This window comes from Falco naumanni, chromosome 6 (assembly GCF_017639655.2).
Source record: "Falco naumanni isolate bFalNau1 chromosome 6, bFalNau1.pat, whole genome shotgun sequence".
Classification (NCBI taxonomy): Eukaryota; Metazoa; Chordata; class Aves; order Falconiformes; family Falconidae; genus Falco; species Falco naumanni.
The window spans coordinates 10,885,800-10,910,633 of record NC_054059.1 but is presented as its reverse complement, the minus strand read 5'-3'; the positions used below and the strand labels follow the sequence as shown (position 1 = coordinate 10,910,633).

The window sequence follows — 24,834 nt, the reverse complement described above, 5'->3', positions numbered from 1 at the left end:
TGAAGGACTATCAAGTGTCTTGGCAGTGTGACGGCTCATGGTAAAGCCGGGTTCTCAAATGCTCAGCTGGAAGAACTGGTGCTCTTGTTACAATCAACAGGATCAACCTTTTAGTGCTTGAGTCAACAGAAAGTCTTAAGGAAGACCTTTCTATAAATATGTCTTTAAATTTATTGAACCGTATACAGCAGAACTGTATACCCTAAACATCTGTAGAGGGCAAACAGACTTCCACACCTTAACCTGGTTTGGAAACTGATACTGTAGAATGAGATTTCTGCTACATCTAATCCTGCATTGGTGCTGCTAGACAGTGCAAGGCCTGCTTAAAATGATTCTGTTATTATGTGATGGGAATTTGTATGTAGCTTTGATGAGAAACAGATCAAGTTACACACAGTGAAAAATACATTCTTGCTATATTATGAATTCATTAAAGATTTACACTTATTTTTGCCTTTTAAAAAATTTAAATAAAGAGAAAAGATTCTTCCTGGAAAGACTATCATATTTGCTTTTTCAGACAAATATGAAATTAAACCATTAAATACACAGTTCTCAATCAAGAATTCTTAAATGATTGCACATCATTTTGGCATTTCAGATCAGGTTTATGCCTTTAATAGTTAATGACTATTTTATTATGTTTACATACTCAAAATGTCCTAGAACTGTGTCATTCCATGACATATAGCACGTATTCTTCATGCCTGTAACCTTTTTGTTCAGGTTGTAATGCCTTTTTCTCCATATCAAACACAAAGGACTGATAATGAAAATTAAATGCCTAGGGCAAAGCTTTCATCAAGTGTCAGCAGTTTATGGAGACTAAGTTGAAAGTGAACATAGACAGAATTATGAAAAAGTAGCATTTTTATTGGAGCATTTAAACCTCATGAAGCCAACATTCCTTCGCTTTGGTGGAGGTGGATTCATTCCCGACTCTTATTTTAGTAACAGATTTTTCATCCAGCAATATTAAAATAGCTCCACACCTCACAAATCCTCTGCAGCACAATTCTCACCCTCCTCCTCTTTCCTGGCATCAGAGATGGACTGCTTTCTCTACAGAGATTGGGATCTACTTCGAGAAAAAGAAAGGGAGGCTTGATTCACTCCCGGAATTTTCATTTGGGTCATCCCAAATGCTTATTCTAGTACTGATTTGTACAAGCTGAGATGGGGAAGGAGATGTTATATTTTATGCAAGTAGATAACACCTTAAAAATGTGTGCACAGCATATGTAACACACCACTGTGTTTACACAGCAGACTTTCCCCCTGTTGCCAAGTAATTGAAGCAGGGGGGCATTTACATCCTTATTGTGGTCACGGATGTGACCACAGTCTAGTGTAGAGCTAGGCTGCTGAGGGAATCAAGGGTGACACAAAACAAATAGGCGACAGCAGATTTGTCCATTATTTGGGAAAGTAACTGAGTGTATCTCAGACTAATCATGCTCTAGAGTCAAAGCTATTTTTCAAGTGTTGGATGTCTTAAAATCTCAGTATGGATTCAGTCATTCTTGCAAAATTTACACACTCATTCTGAATTAATTGAATTCAGTTAGTTGTGAATCAAGTTGTTTTATATGCCTACATCCACATAACTGCTGGGGGGGGTGGGTGGGGGGTGGGGAATGCTAGATTACATACTACTGTATGCAGATTTTCTTCTCTCCTGTAACCAACAGATTTCAAATGTGTGTTTGAGAGTTGTGAGTTTACACTGACATTGTCAGCCGAAAAATGTTCTGCTGCACTAGCTTTCTTCCGGCCAAGGGCTACGTGAAAATGGAGTAGAATGGGTCTTACATGAGTGCTTTAGAGGCACCCCCTTTAGTGTTTATATATCCACGTGGCTACATGAACCACCTGGCAGGCAGGACTTTCAAGTCTCAGTCCACTCTAAACATTTGACTCAGTGTCTTCCACCTCTCTCTTGAGTGCCATCAGGCTGTAAGATTTTGTGAGATGAAGTGTTAGGATACTCCTGTTGCAACTGCTCTGCTTTGCATGAACTATTTAAAGAGAAACGTAAGAGGAATTACATATGTATGTAAGGATAGGAACTGCCCTCAGGTGCTTTAGATGTTCATCTGGCAGGTGGGAGTCCAGGGATTCATCTCAGTTTGCTTTAAACATCTACTATGTCTACATGTTTATATGTTACACTTGTCCCTCCTGTCAGGACTTGTTCCACATTCAGGAAAAATAAATAGAGATCCTAAATTTAAATCATCTAAACTGTTGTTACAATATGCCTAAGAGGAAGGTAGTGGCTATACAGGCCTCAGCCCTGTGGTTATCCCAAAGTGGAAGTATAATGGCAATTATTCAGTCCTAGCTCAGAGTCAGAAACAAGCTCTGTTTAGATGTTGAAGGTTATACAGATAGAATATGTTATATTTGCATTCCATTTTCTCACTTTTGTTTCTCAAAAACACCTGCAGTTGTCTAGGTTAGATGTTTTGAATAAATGTTTGTATCTGTGTTTCATTTGCCCTGGCTTAAGTCTAACTGGAAAATAGCAAGGCATTCATCAGCCCAAGAGCATGACAAATATATAAACTGGACATCTTGGACACTTGAACAAATAGTAATATCTGCCCAGCTCAGCATCCACTGGTTTTAAAAAGTGTCAGACTGCCTGTATGCTCTGTATACATCAGGTGGAGATCTGGTATTGTAGAGGGCAGTGTAGACAGAGGTGTGACATTAAAGGTTGTCTGGCATACAGTAAAAGAGTTTGGTGGCGTAAGGAGGGGATGCACATTTAGGTTTTGAAAGTCAAAGAAAGATGTTGCACTTATTTTAGATCTTAAAGTGAATCATATCCTCAAAGTGCTTATTTCTTGCTGTTATTTAAGGGAAGCTGAGGATACCTAGATGTAGGAATCTGAATTTAATCAGATGAATCTAACTTTTGTGCAACGATAAATGCTATTTAAATTGGGTGTAAAAACATCACAGGAAAGGAGATTACTTTTTCTCTTTAGAATGGCGTATAGCCTGGTTGTTAAAGGCATTTTCTTGAAATGAGTTCAAAACTGTAGTAGCTGGACCAAGTATGAGTGAAAAGTCTAACCTTGAACTAGGGAGTAAAAGGGAGAGGAAGAGAACAGAAGCAGTTTAAGGAATTTTTATTTTTGTGAATCCTCCCTTTTTTGTTTTACTTAGAATATATGAAATGTTTAATCTCAGGCCAAATGCAATGTGTTATATTGTTTTAAACTATTTTTTCTTCATTTTCATTTCAACAAGGATGACAAACAAAAAATACTTATAGTTTGATCCAAACTCTTTTTCCAGCTTGGCTGTTAAACAGAGAAAGCATCTATTCAAACAACCATAAACTCCTGATACTGATCTCACACTAGACTAAATCAGGAATGACTCCAATAAATTTATTTGGGTATGTTGGTATAAAATGGTGCTATATAAATGAAATCAAAATCAGGCCTTGATAACAGCCCCTATGTAGAAGAAACATGCTGAAACCTCATCTAGACAAGAGGAAATGAGTAGTAAAGCTCATACCAGGAAAGTATTCCAATAGAATTTAACTGTTCCAGACAAGTTCCCATGTGAAAACATTATTTCAGGGGGGAAAAAAAAAAAAAAAGCTGCTTTATTCCAAGCTAAAGCTAAATCAGCTAAGCTGATTCTACTTTCTTATTTGCAAAGCAATTATTCTGGATTGAAGTCTCTTTTATGCCAAATTAATGTCCTTATAGGAAGCCATCATGTAGTGGTTATTGTGCAGTAGTAATTTCAGACAGCTACCAGTGAAGGCAACCCTTGCCCAGTGCACATTCTTTCCTTTTTTCGGTAGGTGACCATCTTCCCTTTTCTGTGTTCTCTTTTCTTCTTTATAGCAATTTTCTCCCTCCCGTAGTTGTTTTAGATTAGTTTCAAAAATATGAAGTTCAGTGACGTAGCTAGATAAACAAGTCCTCTGTTTTAAGAGGTTACACTGGCATATGATCTTTCAGAAAAAAAAAAAAAAAAAGGATTTAAGCAGTAAATATAATTTAGATGGCACAGATGGGACATAAAGCACAATACAGGTTTTCTTTGTTTTGGGCAAACAATCTCATAGCTACACCTTCCCTAGAATGGGGAGAACATGGAAAATTGCTGTGATCATGTATTTCTCAATGATGAAGTCTTTGAACCCAGTTTGGAAGGCATCATGGGAATGTAGAACTATAAGAGTCTGAGAAACAAGGCATAGATGAGTGACTAGTAGCTGAATAGCAAGATGAGAAAAGCTGTATGGATTCAGATTAAAGGTCTGTTTTGCTTAGTACCTTGTCTCCAGCAATGGTCTTAAATGTAAGCATGAAAGAAGAGCAAAACAGGCACATATAACATCTCCCCAGGTATTATGCTAGCTGCTAATTTATTTTTTTTTATCTTCCTTTACACCTAATGCCTTCTGTCTGTCTAGTAACCGCAGTAGATCTGTTTTCCAAGTACTTGTTCTATTTCCCGTTAAAACCATGCAAGCTTTTTGAATGAGATTTCTCCTTCATGGAGGTCTCTGATCATGATCCACAATCATCTCCTCTTGTTTGTTTTGATCCTGACTACTGCTAGTTTCATCTGCAGAACTTCATTTCTTGTGTGAGAACAGCTAGAAGACCATTTCCCCTCTTCCATGCCATTAATGATCATGTAGACCTCTTTCATATCACCAGGGACTTGTAACCACAGACTGGCAGTCTGTGTTGCAAAACCAGCCACCAGCAGGAACCCCTGTACCCACAAAGCTTATTTTCCTTCTTTACATTGAAGTTGTTTTCAAACATAACTTTAGGGGACAGGGGGAAAGTTGTCATCACAGTGGGAACTCAGACACTCACAAGGAAATCGTGAAAGTTTTCCTGAGCTTTGTTACTGTATCTTAGGGCTGCAGTGCTTCACACCATCGCTTCATTCTTTCGTCTTTCATGTGGTCTCATGGCATATTAAACACCTTCCCTGATCAGTAATGACCACAAGAAAACACTTCTTTCTCTCAGACAGACTTTTCTGTTGCTCTCTCTGAAACAATACATGTGGTTTAGGGAATACTCTTTGCTACTCTTTATAACGTGAGTTAGAACACTGGTCACCCTACGCTTTCTGTTTATTGCCTTAAAGGACAATGTTAGTACACATAAAAATATTCATTTGTAGAGGGATGAAGATGGGTTAATTAATATTGATAACATACAGATGTGGGCTGGCTTCAGGGGTCCTGGGCTGACTGATGTAGATAAAGTGCAGGTGTGGCTGCCTCTGTTAAGAAGTTGGGCAGCCAATGAGGAGGGAGCAGCCAAGGAAGTGATGAGGAAGATACAGCGAGAACATGTGCCCTGGGTGAGGACAGATGAGGAGAAAGCAATAGAGGGACTGGTATGAAAAGTATGTTGGTTTAAGATGGTAAAAGACCTTGTTGCAGCTGGCTAGTTTGAAGAGTGCTGTGACATTCATTTACACAATTTAAAACAGACTGTATAGTCATGAGCTTTAGAGGAAGAAGTGAAGAGCAACAAAAGAAAGTGATGCATTTTTTAATTAGCTTATGGATGAATTAACCTCATGCTGCATGGTCAGGCAGTCAAAATGAAACACGCATCTCAGAATTTCCCACTGAGTTATACGAGGTGCTTGTCTTCATATCATCCTATTTATTCACATGCTTATGAATTGGACTTGCAGATCTAAACAGGCTTAGGGAACTACAATTCCTTTCCTAGTCTTATATTTGGGGATGGATTCAAATTCAGTCTTTGAATCATCTACTTATGATTCACTGACTCAGTTGTGATCTGGGCTTTCCTCCCATCAGCCCATCACCTGTTGTCTCCCAGTTTGGATGTTAATGTCCTTTGGGAAGGACAGATATGGTTATTACCTTCCAAGAACAGGAATAGAAATAGCTAACAACTATTCCCTTGCTTCATCAAACACTGAAAAGTTGTTTACTCACTGTGAGGCCCAATGCTTCTTACTGACAAGCTAGCCAACTTTCAAAATCCACTAAAAAACCCAGTGAAGCCTCTTTGTTTCTTCAAACTGCATTCTACCTAAAAATACAGTTTGCTACTCACTCAAACTTTGTAATATTACAGAATTAGCATCAATGTGGGCTCTAATCCTCCAGATATGAGCAAGTCATTAAGTGCAGCAGTGGATTGAAAGGACTTCCCTCCTCTCTGCACTGGAGTGAGATAATGTGGAAGAGTATTTTGAAGGCCACATAGTCTACTCCTGCAAGTAAGCAAGCATCTCCGGTATGCTTCGCTTGCAGAATAATGAAGGGGGAGAGAGGGAGTAATTCAGAACAATCCAGAAAAGCTATCAGAAGATTACATCTGTTTTAAGGTAAGAGAGAAAATAAATCATTATTAAAATACAACTAATAATGAAGAAAATGGAAGAAAGAATATATTCTTATACAAGAAGCAGAGCTTGTATGACAAAGAGGAAGAAATACAAAATGGCAAAAGAAAGCAGCATTGGGGGCCTCTGTCACAAAAAAAGCGGGAAATGAAAAATGTAATGGGGTAAGGAAAAAGCACTGATTCAGCTGGAATTGAGAACAACTAGAATGGTACATGTGTTAACCCTTTCTTTCTCCTTAAAGTTTGGAAAAAACAGATGTTTTCTTAAACAATGATGGTGTTCAGTGTCTGAATACTCAGCTTCACAAGTTTTTCAGTTGCTAAAGAGCAGTTATTGGATTAAATGAACCACTTTCTAATGATTTTGGTATTTGCACCAGAAGATAAAAACACAATTAACTTTTGAAATGGTTGTGACACTAATACAACTTTTCTTTTTTTTCAGGAATAAAGAAAATCAGAATTCTTTTCAAGCACTTAACAACTATTAAGACTTCATAATAATGAGGCACAGAAAGGAAAATCTCAGGAAACCTCCTGTAGACATGATCCATGTCAAACTTCTAACCTAAAAAAATAAGTTAAAGATGTTCTTTCAAATTACTTTTTTTATTTCACAGAGCTATCAGATGATGCTAGCATACATTCTTTAAGTATGCTAAAATCGCACTAATTTACACCAGCTGGCAAGCCAGTCCAGTGCTCTGGAAATCTCATTCAAGTTGTTCATGTCCACAGCACAGATTTTTCCAGAAAAATACATTTTCTTGACATTTTCTAGGCCTTCAATATACCTAAAAATAGAGGCAAAATCACACATTCAGGTTTTATGATAATATCTGCTTTGGTAATTTTAAGAAAAGTAAGTATATATGAATCTTTCTTTTCAGTTGCCAACTTGAGATTTCATGAGCAAATTACAATATAAACACACCTGATTTAACACCTCATTCTTTCTCTGGTATGAAGATTTATGGATGTCATCACAGCTAGGATTTTCATAGTTACATTGTTCTGAAACTGACTTTATAATCTGCCTACACCAGTGAAAGAAATGTTACATTTTGGATTTGTCTCGTAGTAGCTGAGCCTGAAAACTTTAAGGCACAGACTAAATAGTGGAAAAGAAGTTAAATATGTATTTTGGCTTTCCACTGCTTGTATGAACCTGGTATTTTTAAAGCCTTTTGTTTTTCAGCAAGAAATGCCTTCCCAGAAAAAAGTCTATCCTCATACAGGAAAAGAAAGATAAAAAATCCACAATCCAAATGCTTTGACATTGTCTTCTCTCCCGTTTTTATATAGGCTGAGTTACTGAAAATTCTGTTAAACTGCCAGAATTGATAAAGGCCTGTGTTTTCTTAATAAATATTGACAATTCCTGTTTTGTGCTGTCAGCAGGCTGCTAAGTAAAAGTTACCTCATGCTGGGAGCAATAGTGTTTGGTAGGGGCAAGTGGCCAGGAGCGGCTACATGATCTTGGGTCGCTTCATGGAACAGAGAACAAGCTCATTTAAGGGCTACATTTGTCACTTCAGTGCTCAGCAGTTCCTGTCATCATTGACAACAGCTTCTTGGTCCAATTTATGTGCTATCACAGAGAATCAGCAGGCCCTAAGATATTTGGTTGGAATTGCTTTTAAAGTACTTTTTAAAAACCTACAGGCATTTTGGTGTAAGTATGTCTGTAACCCAGTAAAATTAGTGTCAGGAGTACTTTAAAAGTGGGAATTAATTGGATTCTCAAATAAATGGAGGCAGGGTTTCTCAGTGCAATGAAGCGACCTATTTTGCATAATGGAGCACTTACTAAAATTAAATACTCGGTGCTTACTTCAAATATAAACAAGTTCTCTTTGTACCGTACAATTTCTATTACACTGAGTGTATGTTAATGAACAGGGTGGGTTTTTATTGAGTCATGAACTGGAAAAGTGCTTTTTATTCATGTTAAAATTTTCTTTTTCCAAAGTCAATCAGAGTAGTTTCTGTTTGAACTTTGTCTAGGGTTTACCAGATGTTCTGTTTGGATTCCACTTTACTGTATTGTGTTCACTGGAGTTCACAGATGGGCTTTCTACTGAACTAATGAAAACCTAATGAAATCCATATCAGTATTCAGCATTTGAGAATACAGTATAATATAATGCTTTCTGTTGCTGTTTGTCATTCATACTTACAACTGGCAGAGCAAAAGCAATCCTTTAAGAGACATTGTGAATTTGCAAGCAGCCAGAAGATTTTGCTTCTCTTCTCTCCTACTATTTGTGTATGTGCTCCCTGCTATCTTGTGGCGGCAGATAACTGCACTTTCAACAGTGCCTGGGTTTTGGTTCTGTTTCAGCTAGTAAGATAGGAAAATTGAAGGTCTGATAAAAGGAGTTTTCAAAAGCACGTGTCGAAAGAGTCAGTTAAACTGGAGGATTACTTGATATGAATGGATAATATTTTTCAGGAACAGAAATCCGTGAGCAACTGGGAAAAAAAAACCATTTTTATCAGTTACTGTTAAATAGTAATAATGGACAGATAACCCAGAACACTGTACTTCCTACAGTCTGGTGTATGAGTCCTTGACAGGCACAGAGGGTTTTGCAATATAAGTCTAACCAGAAGCCAGTTCCAAATGGTGTTCCCCAGAGGCTAATAGTATTCAGTGGCTGCAGGGATGGAATATGCCCTCTGCAAGTCTGTGGACAATACTACACCTTGGGGAGCAGCCAGTACAAAGGAGGCCAGGGCTGCGATTCAGACAGACCTGGACAGGCTGGGGAAATGGACAGACAAGAACCTTGTGTAGTTAAAAAAGAAGTAAATACAGCGTCCTGCATCTGGGACAGAACAACTCCATTCAGCAGTGCAGGCTGGGGTCTGACTAGAAAAGAAGCAGCTTTGTGGAAGACAACCTGGATTCCTGACAGTCAACATGTCAAGCGTTAGTCAGCAGTCTGCTTTTGCAACAATGAAGACTAATATTACACTGAGCTATGTTAGCAAGAGTATAGCAAACGGATAAGGAAAATGATTATTTGTTTATTTCCCTCTAGTCAGCCCTTGTGAGCTACACCTGGAAGTGTCCGGGTTTGGACTTTCCAGTACAAGAAAGACATCAAGAAGATTAGGAAGCACATGGCACGTACAGAGGAACTGAAAGAGCTGTGTTTGTACTTCTTTGAAGAAGACAGGGTTAAAGGGGGAATCTTAATACAGACCCCATCTATCCAACGGGAGGTTATAGAGAAGATGAAGCCAGGCTCTGCTTGAAGTTGCACAGCAAAATAATGGGGCACAATGGCTATAAGTTGCAAATTCCAGTTAGCTATTGGGAAATAATTTTTCACTGTAAGGATAGTCAAGACTGAGTATCACCCAGAGAGGTTGTAGAACCTCCATCCTCAAAGGCAAGTGCAACACACTTGGATCAGACTGAGCAAGCTGATCCAGCTACCTGGATCTAGCTTCAAAGCTGGCCCTGCTTCAGAAGGCCCTTCTGGGTCCTGTATAAATGATCCTGTGGTTCTGTTCAGATCTTTTTAATACCTTCTAGTGACACTCTTCTAATTACAAGTTGATATTATTAATACTAAGGAAGTAACGATTAAACTCAGTATTAATAATTTTGCTTTCCTCTGCCTCCAAGGGTACTCTGAGTTCTCCCTAAGGAAGAAAGTAGTGTTTTGAAAGCAGAATAATGACTTTACATTTGAATAGGAAGATTCTTCCAACTGGAAGTCTTTAGAAAATTCTGGTACTTGCAAATCGCCGCTATCCAAGTAATGAAAATGGTGACTCCAGCAATCATATTGAAAAGAACCCATCAGCTCATTTCTAAAATATTCACATATCAATTGTATTATCTTTTTGCTAAGGGTGTTAGAAAGATTTCTGCATGTAATCCTGGGATTGTACCCCAATAACACAGAGCTGTAGCTATGTTTTCCTTGCCTCTATTACTGAGTATGGACTCTGGGCATAAAAACCTCCGTATTTCTTTCTTGTGGCAGCATAAAAACTGGAGAATATTTGTTCTAGGAAGATATACTAGAGAATTTGTAACAGAGTTTTTTCTGCAGGGAAATGGGGATTCATGACCACTTGGCTCCCTGGCTTCTTGGCAGTTCATGTGATAGAACCTGATAGTCGGGGTTCTTGCAGTTCCCTGGTCCTATGACACCCCCAGGCAGATGCAGGCAGCCAGCCTCCAGAGCGCTTCACCAGCTCCCAGGCTCCAGTGCTGCTCAGCAGGCTGTCGTAGAGTGAGGAGCCTGGAAAGCACCACGCGTTTCAGAAACTCGGACATGTTCCTGTAGTGGAAACAGAGAGTTTGACTTTTAATCCCCCCCAAAAAAAGTCTTTTCAAAACATCAGATCTTTTTTGCAGAAATGAAGTTAAGCTTCCCAGCCAGGTGGTTGTCTGTGCGGAAGATCCATTCAGTCTTGACTAAGCTTTTCGATCCAGTCACAGGTCATGCAGTAGTGGCTGCATAGCCTAAGAGGGCTTGTCTGAGGCAGAGCTGTCCAGATTTTCCAAAGTAATGGACAGCGAGTGTCCCAAAGACAGTACAGGTGTCAGAAAACTGCTTTCTCGTATTTTTTTAAAGAAACTGATGAGACCAATAGTACATTCCTACCACATACACTCATGGAAAGACAGACGACCTGAGAAGAAACATGAAAGTAAATGAGTATTACAGTTGTGCTGTATTCCCTCGAGAAAACACGTGGTTTTGTTGTTCTCTGCTCATGGGAGTGCGTTTGGGGGAAGTGAGCAAGTCTGACTACATATATGTGTCCGCATCCATTCTTTAAAATGTTTATTACTTTTCTTTACACAAAGAGTATTTTGGGGAAATTATGAGGCAGTATAATATATAGTGCAGATGATACTAAATATGATTAACATTTAAATCATTGCAGTATGACAGCACAGATTACCACAATGAAGAAATAAAGATGTGTAATGCATAAATCAAGTCCAAGCACCAGCCTTTTTAGATCTTGACCAGCTCTAAAGAGAAATATACACGATAGTGATACAGCTTTGAATTACAGATATGTGTTTGCACACCTCTGAGAAAACAGATGACATTCCCATATCCAGTTGTAATAATGGCATGTATTTTTGTCTATGAGCAGGGCTTAAAATCATTTTGCCCGCAGCATTTCTTCTCTTCCTTTTCATTTATTTTTCATGTTCAGTAAATGACTATGGCCAAGCTGAGAAAAGGACCCAGACAGCTATTAGACAAATGGAGATAAGAGTTTCTACCCTGAAAAGCTAATTGCTCAGAAAAATGAAACAAAAACCCCTATAAGATAAATATATGGCTGATGGACAACATCTATGAGCGGATCAGGTTCAAACACCTAGTTTCAGTGCATTAACTAATTTGCTTCTGTTTTGTAGTTTGCATTGTAAGACAAGGTTGTAAATCACCTCCAGATTGTTTTGTTAGCTGGGAGATGGTGGAAAGTGTTGGAGATGAAGAAAGATGGGGCTGGGGGGTGGGGTGGGAGGGAATGGTACAATGTCTGGTATGCTGAGCATGAAACTTACAGGGACAGCAGTGCCTGAAGGTCCCTGCTGAAGATCACTGTCCGCTTCCCTATCACAGACTCTTTACTGAAAGTCCTCTGACTGGGAAGAGCAGAAGGACTGTATGAAACTTACTCCAGTAGAATTTGTTCTCAGGGTCTGCACTCAGACTGGGGAAGATATGCTTAACTATTCAAGGACTTCCCTAAAAGCCAGAATCTTCTCAGTGCCTTTGGAATTTTCTATTTGGCACCACCTAAATAGTAGAAAGAAGACTTCAGCATACACTAATGTATTATTTACTTAAACAGGCTTTATCTGAACTATAGCCTTTCCTTGATTGGTACACACCATATACAGGATATTCCTTGAAGGGCAATGTGATATACCACCCATATTAGGGGGGCAAGAAATAAGACTTCTGAACTTCCCAGCCATATGTAGTACACTGATTTATTGTCACCAGAAATAAATCAGAGTAATAAAGCAATTTGCGTTGCCCAAGCAAGGAATACCTTCTTCATGACGACATTGCCAGACTGTCACAGAACAGGGTGATTCCTGTAAGCCATTTGGTGGTTCTTTAGTCTTCAGTTTCTACCTTGGTTTTGCTCATCCTCTCCTTTTACTGTGTTTTTACTCTTCATGACAATATCATTAATATCTACCTTACCATATTTAAGTGCCCTTAGCACAGAGGAACCCAAACAAAGCTAATTGCTGTTTATTTTAAAATTTATTTTCTGGGAAATTTTGCACCTCCTTACTTGCCACAGTGTTGTACACAAATTAGCATTGTCTCAGTTTTCTTTACTACATGTCTTTACAATAGTATTATGTCTGAATGAATTAAAACTGCTTGTATAGACCTGGAAGGGGTAAGAAAGAATGAGGAAGAAGGTAGTACATTACCTTCTCATTTAAGCTGAAAGGAGTCTTTGTTCACAAAATGGCTTCATCTTTGTTCAGCTCCAAAGAATCAGTTATTTGCTTAAAAAATGGACCTAGAGAAAATAATCTAAACTATACTTAGGTGACACTGAACTCATAACTGGTGGCTGCAATGCAGGAAAGAAACGTTGGAGTTATCTCTGACGATTATCTTTAAATGTCAGCTCGAAATACAAAAACAGCCAAAAAAAGCCAATAGAGAGCTGGACATTTCAAGAGGACCATTGAGGAGAAAAAAAAAAAAAAAAAAAAAAACCAACCAAAAAAAAAACAACCCACCATGTAAATAAATCCACAGCAACAGAAAACCTCATCTCCAGTCAGATAAAAGCATTGTGCAGTCATACCTTCGATGCTGTGTGCGGTTCTGTTGCCCAGCCTCAACCCATCCCCATCCTCCGGAGGTGCCTGACGCCCAAGGCTGGGTCTGCTCTCACTGCTGTAGGCGATCATAGAAGCGGGCAGTGTCAGAAAGTTCAAAAAATAAATGGGTACGGTTTTAGGTGTCAGGCTGAGAGGTACCAGCAGGAATGTGATACCTCTATCATTGCTAACCCAGTGACAGTGGATGCTGAGGGCTTCCAGGGGGTGCCCTGCAGACAGCAGCCAAGCTGGTGTGCTCCCCTACTGCCAGAGACAGAGTGGGTCCTTCAGGGGGTCACTGATTTGCCCACCACGCATTTGCTCTGCTTTTGTGAAGGGACAGAGGGGTATCACATCCACTCCAGAAACTCCAGCAAATCTGGAAGAATCTTATGTCAAAACAGCTGATAGTTGTGGTCTTATCTGTGGCATTCAATCCTGCCCTTGGCAGGGCAGGTTCAGGAGTTCTTGCTGCCTGCCATTGGTCCACCATTGCCTCAGTGTTGAAGTTGTTCACATTCAACAGCTCCACTGCTTCATGTTGCACCTTCATCCAGATGTGCTTAGGAACCCACAGCAGCCTCAGACTCCTAGCTGCAGCATGACAGTGAACTTCCCAAGTAGCAAAGAGTTATTTCAGCCACATCTCTCTTTTGTGCTTCTTCTGAGAGCAGAAGCAGAGGCGCTCCGCTGCTTTTTTACACCTTGTGCTGACGTTATTCTGGAGAAGTGCATTGTAATGAGTCCCTGGTCTGAAGAGGGACCATATCTTTCCTTTAATTTCCTGGCTGACATTAGTACCAGTTCTGTCTTCCTCTTTACCCTACAGTTTATAAGCCTGAAGGACCAGAAAATGAAAATCCTCCATCACTGTACTTCTCGTCCTCTCAGAAAAGGAACAAACACCCTAAGAGTAATAGGACATTCTCACACACATTGCCTGCACAGCACAAGCATGTCAGAGAATCCCAGAACTCCTTAAGTTACACAGAATGGGACAGTTTGATGCTGCCCTCCACTTTAACTGCAAAGTTCTTTTCCGTATGTCATGGCAATTATGTGAACGTGAGGAGGGGGACAATCACCATTAGATAACCTTTCAAATTTCCTCATTTAATCAGCTCCTATTGCTGATCACTTAAAAACATTTGGACTACCTTCTCTTTTTGTTGTTTGTTTTTGTTTGTTTTTTTTTTCCTTCAGAAAATCAGCTGTGATATTTTCCACACAAAGCAGCAGCAGAGTGGAAGCGTTGCCTGTGGTTGATGTCCTGTTCTTGGTTGGCATGTGCACTGGCCCCCAGCTCATTTGGAGCCAGCCTGCTGGCTGGGCTAATGGGATTTCCAGACCTGCCTCCACTCCGTACAGCCGCTGTTCCTCACACACACTCAGAGCTCCCAGAAAGCATGCCAGAGAAGGGGTTGCCCTTCAGACAAGCTGATCAGAAAAGGAGGTTAGAGGAGGAAGATGAATCTGTACTTCCCCAGTCTTTAAATGAAGGCAGTGCCCTCTCCATCTCCAGGACTGTCCTTTCCCAGCCTAAGCACAGTGAGTCAACGCTCTCAGTTTCAGCACTGAAGCTGTCATTTGATAGTGGCTTGGGCAGTGCAATCGGTTGACCCCTAGAATGCATTCCCTGTGCCAGATTTGGGCTTTGAAACTGTGCATATCAGGCTGACCACATGCCAATCCACTCTTGGTATGAAGATGCAGCCAGAAACTAAAAAATACAAGTTTGTGAGGGTTTGCAAGTATGAGAAACAGAAAACAGCAAAGGAGGTATTGATTTTTCTGCATTATTTTCAAAAATTTCATAATGTTCTACATGCTTATATTACTCTAATGTATCTTTTAGGATATTAATTAACCTATATTCTGGAAATTGAAGTCAGACATCATTGGTTATTAAATGATAGTCAAAATAAACTTCAAAATCTGAATCTTATACTTACACCAAATTCAAGGGGCATTTTACATTTCTACCAGTGGCACAAATGTATGTCTTAGGATGTATTCCTTTATGCCTCCTAAACATCAGATGGAGGTCTAACCAACTGCTGTCCTCACTTACCACACAGCCTTACAAAAGGTAATGACATGGTGATGGCTGGTGTGTTATTCCTTCAGCAACCATGCACTCTTCAAACACAGCTGAATGTCACCTAGTTGTATTGACACACCAACACAAAGGAAACAAATCCCTGTTTCTATAATATATAGAAACATTAGTTTCTATATAGTCACATTAAGTGACTATATTCAACATTAAGTCATGATCTTCCAGAAGCACAAACTACATATTCCACAAATAGTAGGCTGACTCAAACCCATTGACATTATCTATCAACAAGAGTGGCAAAAGACCTCAATACTTTATGAACGTGTTACTTTTGTAGATGTGAAGCAAAAAAGTGCATTTTTAACATGCCTTGGTAACTGGCTGAAAGTCTACTTGTATAATTTTTCATGTTAACTGCATCACAAATTATGGCTGATGCTTATACTGCAGCCTATACTGTTGGTTTTTTTTTTTTTCCTATATGCATGAAATAGTGCCAAAATATCAAAAAGACCCACATTTTCTTCTTAATGGATTGTGGTCAACCGCAGCTTCCCAAAAATGTTAAATCTGCAGGGTTTCTTCTCTCTAATTTTGCAGTGACAGATGCAAATAAAGAAACATAGTCCCAGCCGTGGTCATTGTTATCTGTTTAGATTATTAGAACTTAAATAGTTATTTCAAAAAGAATGTTTGTGAAAAAAGTGATAACAAAATACCCTTTAGTAATATTAAATATAAGGAAGCACTAACATGAGAAATCCTTACTTACTTGCCTTTTTAAAGCTTTTTTTACTTTTCAAGGATTATTTAATTTTTTTAAGGCAATAGATACCTACAACCTCTCCTCAGCTTTATTATAGTAAAGGTCTCATGCGAAGAATGATGGGGTCCTAGAAGCAAAAAAGGCAAAATTTTTGTCCATGAACAAATGCACACAATGGATTTTCTACTACATAAACTGTGGCCATAGCAAAGGTTTTGGTGGAACTAGGGAAAAGCATTTGACAAAGTTTTTCTCAAAATCTTGAGTGTCTTCTAGTCATTCAGGGGCTCCACATTCTCATATGTACATTTCTTCATGAATTTTCAACATATGTAAAAAAACCCTGTATCATATATCTGGATCTGCTCTGCACTCTTTTCAGGTATCTGCATCTCTTCTGAAGTCTCAGTCTCTAGAACTGAAAATTATTTTCTGGCTGAAGTCACACTAGCTCTAAGGATATCAAAATATTAATTTTTCTGTCTCATATATAATAGTCTTATGTATTGGCACTTTTGGGGAGTAAGATCACATTTTTGATATGTTGACACCAAACTTCTTTTTTTTTCAATATGTAACATACATATATATATATATCTCTAGGTGGATGTCAAATTACATTAATTAGCCTCGTGTTAGACAGGAAAGATAAATTTCCTTATTTGTGTGGTGCTGATGACAGTATTTCTACATAGTGCTGTACTTTGAAGATAGTCTAATTAGTCTGGACATTTTTACCTGCAGACTCAGTGGGCAGGCGAGTGAGTGGATCAGAGAATAAAGTGAAATTTCCTTCAGCAGACATTTTTCACAGTGAACATGTCAGGATTGACCTGGATATGTTCGACACTACCTCAGAGGAGACTGAAAGTAATAATAAATCCTGAGCTTTTCATTTCTTTAAACCTCGCTTGTGGTGATTTGGCCACAAAGTGACTATAATTTAAAGTTGTCACTTCTCAGCCTTTTCATATTAAGAAGACTGTGCCATTTGTAATGTATCTGGGGCCAGTTGACCTCAATGTCACGTTAATGGAGATGAAGTTTAGGCAAGAAAAACAGACTTTTGAAGAAGATAGGGACACAAGCCTTTACAAGGCAATGTAACACAGTGATGAACTACGATGCAATGCTGAAATGATTATTGGAATTTTTCCTAAAAATCTGTCAATATACATGAAATGCTGCAAACGTGACGGTAGCATTGAATCAGATGGGCTTGATTTAGTTTTGTAGCTGTGACTGATTTCAGCTAAGAATCCCTCTGTGCCTTCAGAAAGGATGTCAAGGTATATCCCAGCATATCGCATCTCCGCACATTGACCATGTGACCTACTTTAATTTTGGCCTTTTACATCTATAATGAAAATACATCTAACTGCTATGTTTACAATGTCTGTGTACAGTGCATGGCAATCTGTTCAATCCTTTTCACACAGGGAAACTGGACCACCTGAGCACACTTAACCTGTCATCAAGGGAATGACTGACATGGTGTCGGGTATGATTGCAGTTCTAAGGGCAAAATGTAGCCATCTAGCTCCCTGTAGAATCAATGGAAAGCAGTAAGCACCTCCTCTTCATTTTGTGGGTCTCCAGTTAAATGCCAATTATAATTACTACTGAGAGCATGAACTCCCCTTTTGAAAAGAATACAGATGTATAGTCCCTGACAAAAGCCCGTACTGGAAGGATTCTGGAAGCTAAAAGGTCTCAGCAGAACCCTATCAGCATTCATAAAATGGTTTCTTAAAATCTCCCAGAAATATTCACCATTCCATTAAAAGAGCTATTTCGGAAAGACCGTGTTTTTACCCTCAAATTAGATTTCCCAAGTCCTGCTGTGATTGCCATTGCTCTGATTAAGGAACCCTCAAGCTTGCATCATTGGAATCAAACATTCAAGAAATATGATGGGGGAAACAGAGGCATCGGCAGATGGCAGCTTTCTTGACCCAACCACTAGATGAAAAGAAATGTATTAAGAGCTCTGACGTCTAATGACAGGCAACTTTCCAAGAGAAATTCTGTCAGAACTTCATATAAATCAAAAGACAGATTGTGAAGCTTTTTATTGGCAATTGCACTTGTTCATGAAGATAAATTAATAGGGAGCAAAAAGGTAAGCCAAAAGGCATCTTTATTTTGCAGACCTTGCCTTGCAGCTCTGGAATTTCCTGAACTGACAATTGTAAAGAAAATCCAGGGATGGTATGTCCACATTTGATTAGCTGCAAAGAAAATTAAATTGCCATCACAAGAAGTGCTTCCTAAGTAGATATTTAGGTGGAATTTGAGACAAAGGAAAGCATGGGGAAAAGGTTCATTTCAGCCAGCTTTGCACTTCTCTAACACTGGTCACAGCCAGGACATTAATGCCAAGGAAATTTAGAGCTTTTCTAGACTACTTATGCCTTTGGATGGCGTTCTCTGAGTTTTATGGTGGCATATAGTTCGGCCAGGGATGTAAATTGTGATCTTGGGTTCAAAAACTCTCTGGAGACTTTTCCAGACTGTCACTGCTATGACAATTGGAAAGCAGACAAGTGTTTCAGCAACAACAGTCCGAGGGACAGTCTGTCCTCAAAATCACTGCTGCAAATGTAACTTTATTTGCCCAAGCCTAGATTGTTTCTCCAAGAAGGAGCTGACAGAACTCACAGACAGCAGATAAAAACTACAGCTAGTACGTCAAAAATTATCTTGAAGAAGGCAAAATTTATTGCTAGTTGAATGTCTAGTCTGGCAGTTTTAAAGTACCTGGAAAAAAAAAAAAAAAAAAAAAAAAGTTACGTAGTTTTCCTAGCACTGTAGGACAAATATTCTCGAGTCCACATTTTTTCTATTCAAAATGATATCACTAAACAAAATCTAGTAAAGAACTAATAGACAGGTACTGCCAAAGAGACATTTATCTTTTCCTCAGAGGGATAGACTCCCAAGGTGCCTCTCTTTCTCTCTCTCCTTTGACTACAGAGTCAGAAATCTGCAGAGGAAACCTGAATTTAGGCAATGCACTTCAGGTCTGAGATGCGTTTTTAGACTATTTATACCAGAAGCCGCTGATGAAAACACATCATAACATTGCCTTCATGCTTACATGTCCTGCATATACCTGTGTTTTCACTCATGGGTTACATTTGAGTTGACAGTGTCATTGTTGCACCTGCTTGGTTCTGTGAGAGAATTTTTTTTCTTCATCTATTCTAAACAAACAGAAGCATTTGCATAGCTTTTATTTTTACCTGGTTTTCCCAGTTATTTTGTTTTCATCTTAAATTTTTAAATTTTTTTTCTGCTGTACAGAAATGAAACCTCAAATTTGGAAAAATGCATAATGTTTGTAATTAAAAATTCTTGGGTTCAGGAGATCATTGCTCTTGAGGAAAATCTCAAACTCTGCAACAAACTCCTGAGCATGGAGACCTAAAACAGAAAATACCTGTTGTCTAAAGAATAAGTGTTTATGAAAAATCACAGAACTAGAAAAAAGTTAAGAAAAACTTGATATAACCATTGAAGAAATACTGTTAGACCTAGAAACTAGAGTATTATTATTATTATTATCGCATTTCTTATTATTATCTTATTCTTATTTCTGAATAATAAACCTGTGTTATAGTTAAAAATGTCCTGGTGAAATTTCATCATCTAAGAATATGCTATGATTAATTTAATTCAATATAATTTTAAATAATAAGTTTGCTGGGTGGACTAAGTAGAAAAATCTGTGGTGTTTTAATCCACAGCATTAAAAACAGAAACAAGATTTGCAAAGATTTCAGAATACGCATCTTCCTCATTATAAGGGAATATCACATAGATGCATCCTAATATTAATTACAAACTTTCATCAGGAAGGTCACTATATTTTAGGTGCTTGACATAAAGATGTAAAAAAGAAGAAAATGGGGACTACTTGGTTACTTCATCTACCCAAACACCAAAACAAGGTGTTTTCTACAAAATAATCTTTGTGCCCTTGACACGTTTGTGTAAGTTCATCTGAAGTCCTTCAGGTGGGTATGAAAACTCCCTAGGTCTTACCCACCTCTTCAACAACATGAGGAACTGCAATAAATGACACTGACTTAGCTGGGCCAACAACACAAGACTTGACTCACAGAAAATAATGTAGTTTTTGGCTGCCTCTTTTGCTTGTTGAGGAATGATGAAGTTCACAACAGCAGTGTCTGAATTACGATCAAGGGCCCTTGCTGAGAGGAACAGGCAGTTTGTATTTTTTGGAACTGCTCCCTGGAGCTTTAACATTCTTCACAGTTTCTTAGACATTTTTACATTAGTTGTGAAATATGTTCACCACATATGTTTGGTAGCTTTGTAATTTTTAACTTTAGCACCTGTGATTCTAATGAGGGCTGGAAATCTATTAATGTGATATGATTTTATGGTACAGACAATTTCCACCAGAATGGGTCAGATGCTCCCAGTCAGCCACAGGTGATAATAGAAGCTCCTGTCTGTTGATGCTGAGACAAGGGGAGCCAGTGGGAAGCAAACTTGGTGGGTGAAGGGGGACTCAGCCTCGGGTACACAGGTCAATTAACTCCTCTGTACTTTTGTTTGTTTGATATAAGCACCTGGAGAACAGATACACAACCGTAGAAAAAAACAAGAGAGAAGGCAGATCAAGAAAAAGACAGCGGTGTTTTCTCCAGAATGGAGAACGTGTTCCTCTTCACTACTACCATCATTAACACTGAAAGTGAATGATTTGTGAAATGCAGCAATGACAATGCTGCTCTTCCCTATGGCTTGTGTGTACACTTCTTTTGCTTTAAATTCCACTTCGTCTTCCCAAGTCTTTATATAAAACATGTTGCAAAAGAAATGCTTCTCATCTGCACAGTTAACAGTGTTGCTAAGCTTTTAGAGGGAAAAGAATGCCATAGGGTACTTATACATTTACATACTTACCCACATGAATCCTACTCAGAGGTGTCTAAGTCTACACTGGTACTGCAGTCTTGACCTCTTGGTATTCAAATCCAGAAGATGCTGAAATGCATCACACTTCCCTTCCAGCCTGCTCAGCCAGGAAATGGTGTGCGCGCAGGTCTCAGCTCAAGCATCACGTAGGCGTGCAGATGGGGCATACACAGAAGACCAGGAGCCACAGCCTAAACAAGGCATAGGCTAACTTTTCCTGAGCCTAGATATCAATTTCTGCATTTGAACTGTTTTCCAGACCTCCAGACCTCAAACACAGCAATGCTGACATACCTATTTCCTTTTGAGGCTGCAGCCTTCAATAGCCCACACCCTCCTGAGATTTACAGAAATATAATTAACATCCCGATTGCACAGATAGGAAAGTTAGGTGCAAAACTAAGGCTTCTGTTCTCTAAATCCTTTGGGCATTTGACATTCAGCTGGCAGGAATAAAATTGACAGACTGTTATACCCTAACCACTGTTCTAGCTCACTTTTTTTTTTTTTTTTTTTTTTTTTTTTTTTTCTCAGACATAAGAGATTGGTTTCAGCTCTTCTGGGGCCATTGACTTTGGCTTATGAATACAAAGCATCTGTTTGAAAGACTGCCTGAATGCCCTCAAAACCTACAGAATATTCTAATCTGGGCTGAGCCCCTTGCAGCTGAGATGCAAATACAGCTTTCTACAGTGATCAGTGCACTACATTTGAAAGCTGCTTGTGTAACTAATTGAATGTGACAAAGCATAGTTTACCATTTTTTACAAAATTAGATTTTTATAATCACTACCTCAATGCAACCAAAATGTTACAAACATAAAAATGCTCCAGCATTTACATCATATTTATCTATTATACATACTCATTCCATACTGACTGCATTTTCTTGTTAGCTGGGATCTAAATTTTTTCTAAATTCCAGGCAAGGAATAAAAGTTACTGGAATGTAAAGGTATTAGAAAAATGAATTTCAACCAAGTGAAGCATGAGAGAAATTAAATAAATTGGTCTTAGCTTCGTAATGAGAGTCTACAGCTGACTGAGAGGAGTTAAAGGAGATGGGAGGGTAAAGGGTACTGTAATATGCACAACTTGGAAATATTGGCAGCTCTTCAGTGTTGCAGATGGACTGACGCACTTCACTTCATCTTTACGCATACGTAAGAGAGAAGCAGCAAAAAATTATTGGTATAAAACAGCAATTTAACAAAGTTTGACAGTAAATGTGACAGTGGTTTAAGAAGATACAATAGCAAGGTACACTTTATTTACTGCAGAGGACAGGGTCAGACAAAACTGTCAGTGAGACCATCCCATTGAATCATGAGGTTCAGAAACAATCACTTTGCTTTCTAAACTCCTTCTCAGAGGGGATTTTAGGTGCAGATGGATCCAGACTTAGTCCCAGACTTGGTCAGTGATTTATATCTAAAGGATTATGTGTGCACAATCAATCCTTTATATCACTTAGCTAATGTTTCAAAGTTTAGCATGCTATTAACCACTTACCAAGAATCTGTTGTGGCAAGGAATCTCTCAGCCTTAAGGAATAACCTCAAAAGATGTCCCTACTGAAAGGGACATCCTGCCATGCAGCCTCCTGCCACGCAGGAATGCAGCTCAATGGGCCCTGGGTCATCCACTATTTATGGAGTAAGATAATTGATTTACAGTCCTATTCACCCACTGACTACTGAGGTCCGTTTCTTTCAGACTTGGCTTGAGTCGGACCCTGACCAGCCCTGTTAGCTGGGTGTATTGTTCAAATTAGCCCTTGGCTATTGCATCTTTATCTGTCTCACCTGAATCAACTTTGAGTCATATACAGCCATGACAACCAGATGCAGCCATCACAACTTCCAGTGGTGGTTATCACCTGAGCAGGGTTACTGAAATAAAGGCCAGGATGGCGGGGGCAGGGAGTACACCACCACTTTTAGCCAGGCAAGAGAAAATTTCTGTAGTGAAGATTCATCACTATGCACAGTATCTGAGTGTAACAAACAAACAGTAAGTATGGAAAAGAAAGAAACTGCCACCTTATTTGGGCCATGTGGTTTTATAAATAAGCTACTTACAGACCTAGGTTTGAGTCATTCAATTCTTTGCAAAATATAAATTAGATATAGGTATCTATTGTATCAATAAACCCTCTTGGCTGCCTTCCTACCTGTAATCTCCCAGAGTTAACACACACATCTTGTGAAACACGCATGTCGTGAAGCACTGCTACCCACGCCCTTAACTTCTGGCAATTCAGACAATTTCCTCAACTCACCATTTATTTGCAGAAGGGGTCAACATAAAATTTTAGCCTTCTTAAATCTGAAGTGGATTGGACTTTGGAAAACTCTAAATTTAAAATGTATTTGTCACAAAACCACTGGCTTAAGCACTGCATTTAACGCTGATTTATGTTGAAATTTCACAAAATAGTAGTTTGGATGTGCCCATGTAAAGTGTTGATGGGCGACTGTAAGGCCCAAAGTGTATCCTTACCTGCATTTCATCCATAAAAGAGATTAGTTTCTTCCAGATAAGAGTTGAGCGTTTTTTCCTGGCTTGATATGTCTCTGGCTCAATCTCTATCTGTAATCCAGACAAGGTTTCATACATTTGTGAATCTCTACACTGTTTCAGGCAGCAGTTCATGTTTGTGAACTACTGAATATTATGTAAAATATATGAAGTCCACTATCAAGTAAAATAAAGGCCATAAAATATAAATAGGTAGTATTTTAAAAGTTTAAGAATAGTATTGAAATAATTAGCACATTAGGATGTTATATACATATTAAGATGGATAAAAACCTGGCTGGATGATCAGACTCAGGGGTTGGTGGTGAATAGGTCAACTCGTGAAGTCTGGGAACAAATGAAGTATCAGAGGGGTCTGTATTGGCGTGGTGGGTTAGCTTTGGCCTGCAGCCAGACACCCACCTCTCGCTCAGTCCCCCTCCTCAACAAAAAGCAATAAATAGGATGGAAAAGTTTGTTTGGTGAAAAAAAAGACAGGATGATTGCTTACCAGCTACTGTCACAGGCAAAACAGACTTGAATTGGGGAAAAATAATTTAATTTACTGACAATTCAAATAGATTTGGGCATTGAGAAACAAAACAAAAAACCCAACAACTTTCCTCCACCTGTCTTCTTTTACCCAGAGGGGTTGCCCAGAGTGGTTGCACAGTTTACATTGTCAGAAGTTTTCAAGACTCAGTTGGTTAAAACCCTGAGAAATCTGGTCTGACCTCAAAGCTGAAGCTACTTCAAATTGACTGGACTAGAGACCTCCCAAGATCCTTTCCTGCCTGAATGATCCTATGATCTTTTTATCCTAATAATTATAGTAAATTAAAAAGCCAAGCATAAAGGAAATGTGATCATCTGACAGTTATGCTAGCATGACTCACAGCATGAATGCATGCAGTGATAAGTCCCATTCCCACTGACATCAGTGGGAATCCTGCATTTCTGGCAGTTTCTTACTCAGCATGAACATGAGGAAATGCAAAATTTTGACTCCTGAAAAATGTAGAAATGGCAAAATGCATGGCAGAACAAATGAAGTACTGATAAAATATGTTCAGTCCAAAACATCTTAAGGTTTAAGAAAGACCTTTTACATTATTTAAAAATGTATTATGATTTCTCAGTTTAAGGAACATAAGGTTTTATCCCAAATGACAAAAGCTTAGTCTTTTCTGAATAATATCTTGTCTTTTTTGAGCTCCACCTCTGAGGATTCAGATGTGTCTACCACTACCTTTGGAAGCAACATCAAAATCCTGTAATAAAAATGGTGGTTGAA

The 24,834-nt window shown here is 38.8% G+C and overlaps 1 long non-coding RNA gene across 1 annotated transcript; it reads right to left on the bottom strand.

Annotated features, from left to right (window-relative positions):
• Positions 1 to 7,589: 7,589 nt before the first annotated feature.
• On the bottom strand, positions 7,590 to 12,638 carry LOC121090801. Its single transcript, XR_005828729.1, has 3 exons — positions 12,462 to 12,638; positions 9,099 to 9,103; positions 7,590 to 7,603 (listed from the first exon to the last, which is right to left on the bottom strand). It is a non-coding gene; the product is annotated as an uncharacterized LOC121090801 (long non-coding RNA).
• Positions 12,639 to 24,834: the final 12,196 nt, after the last annotated feature.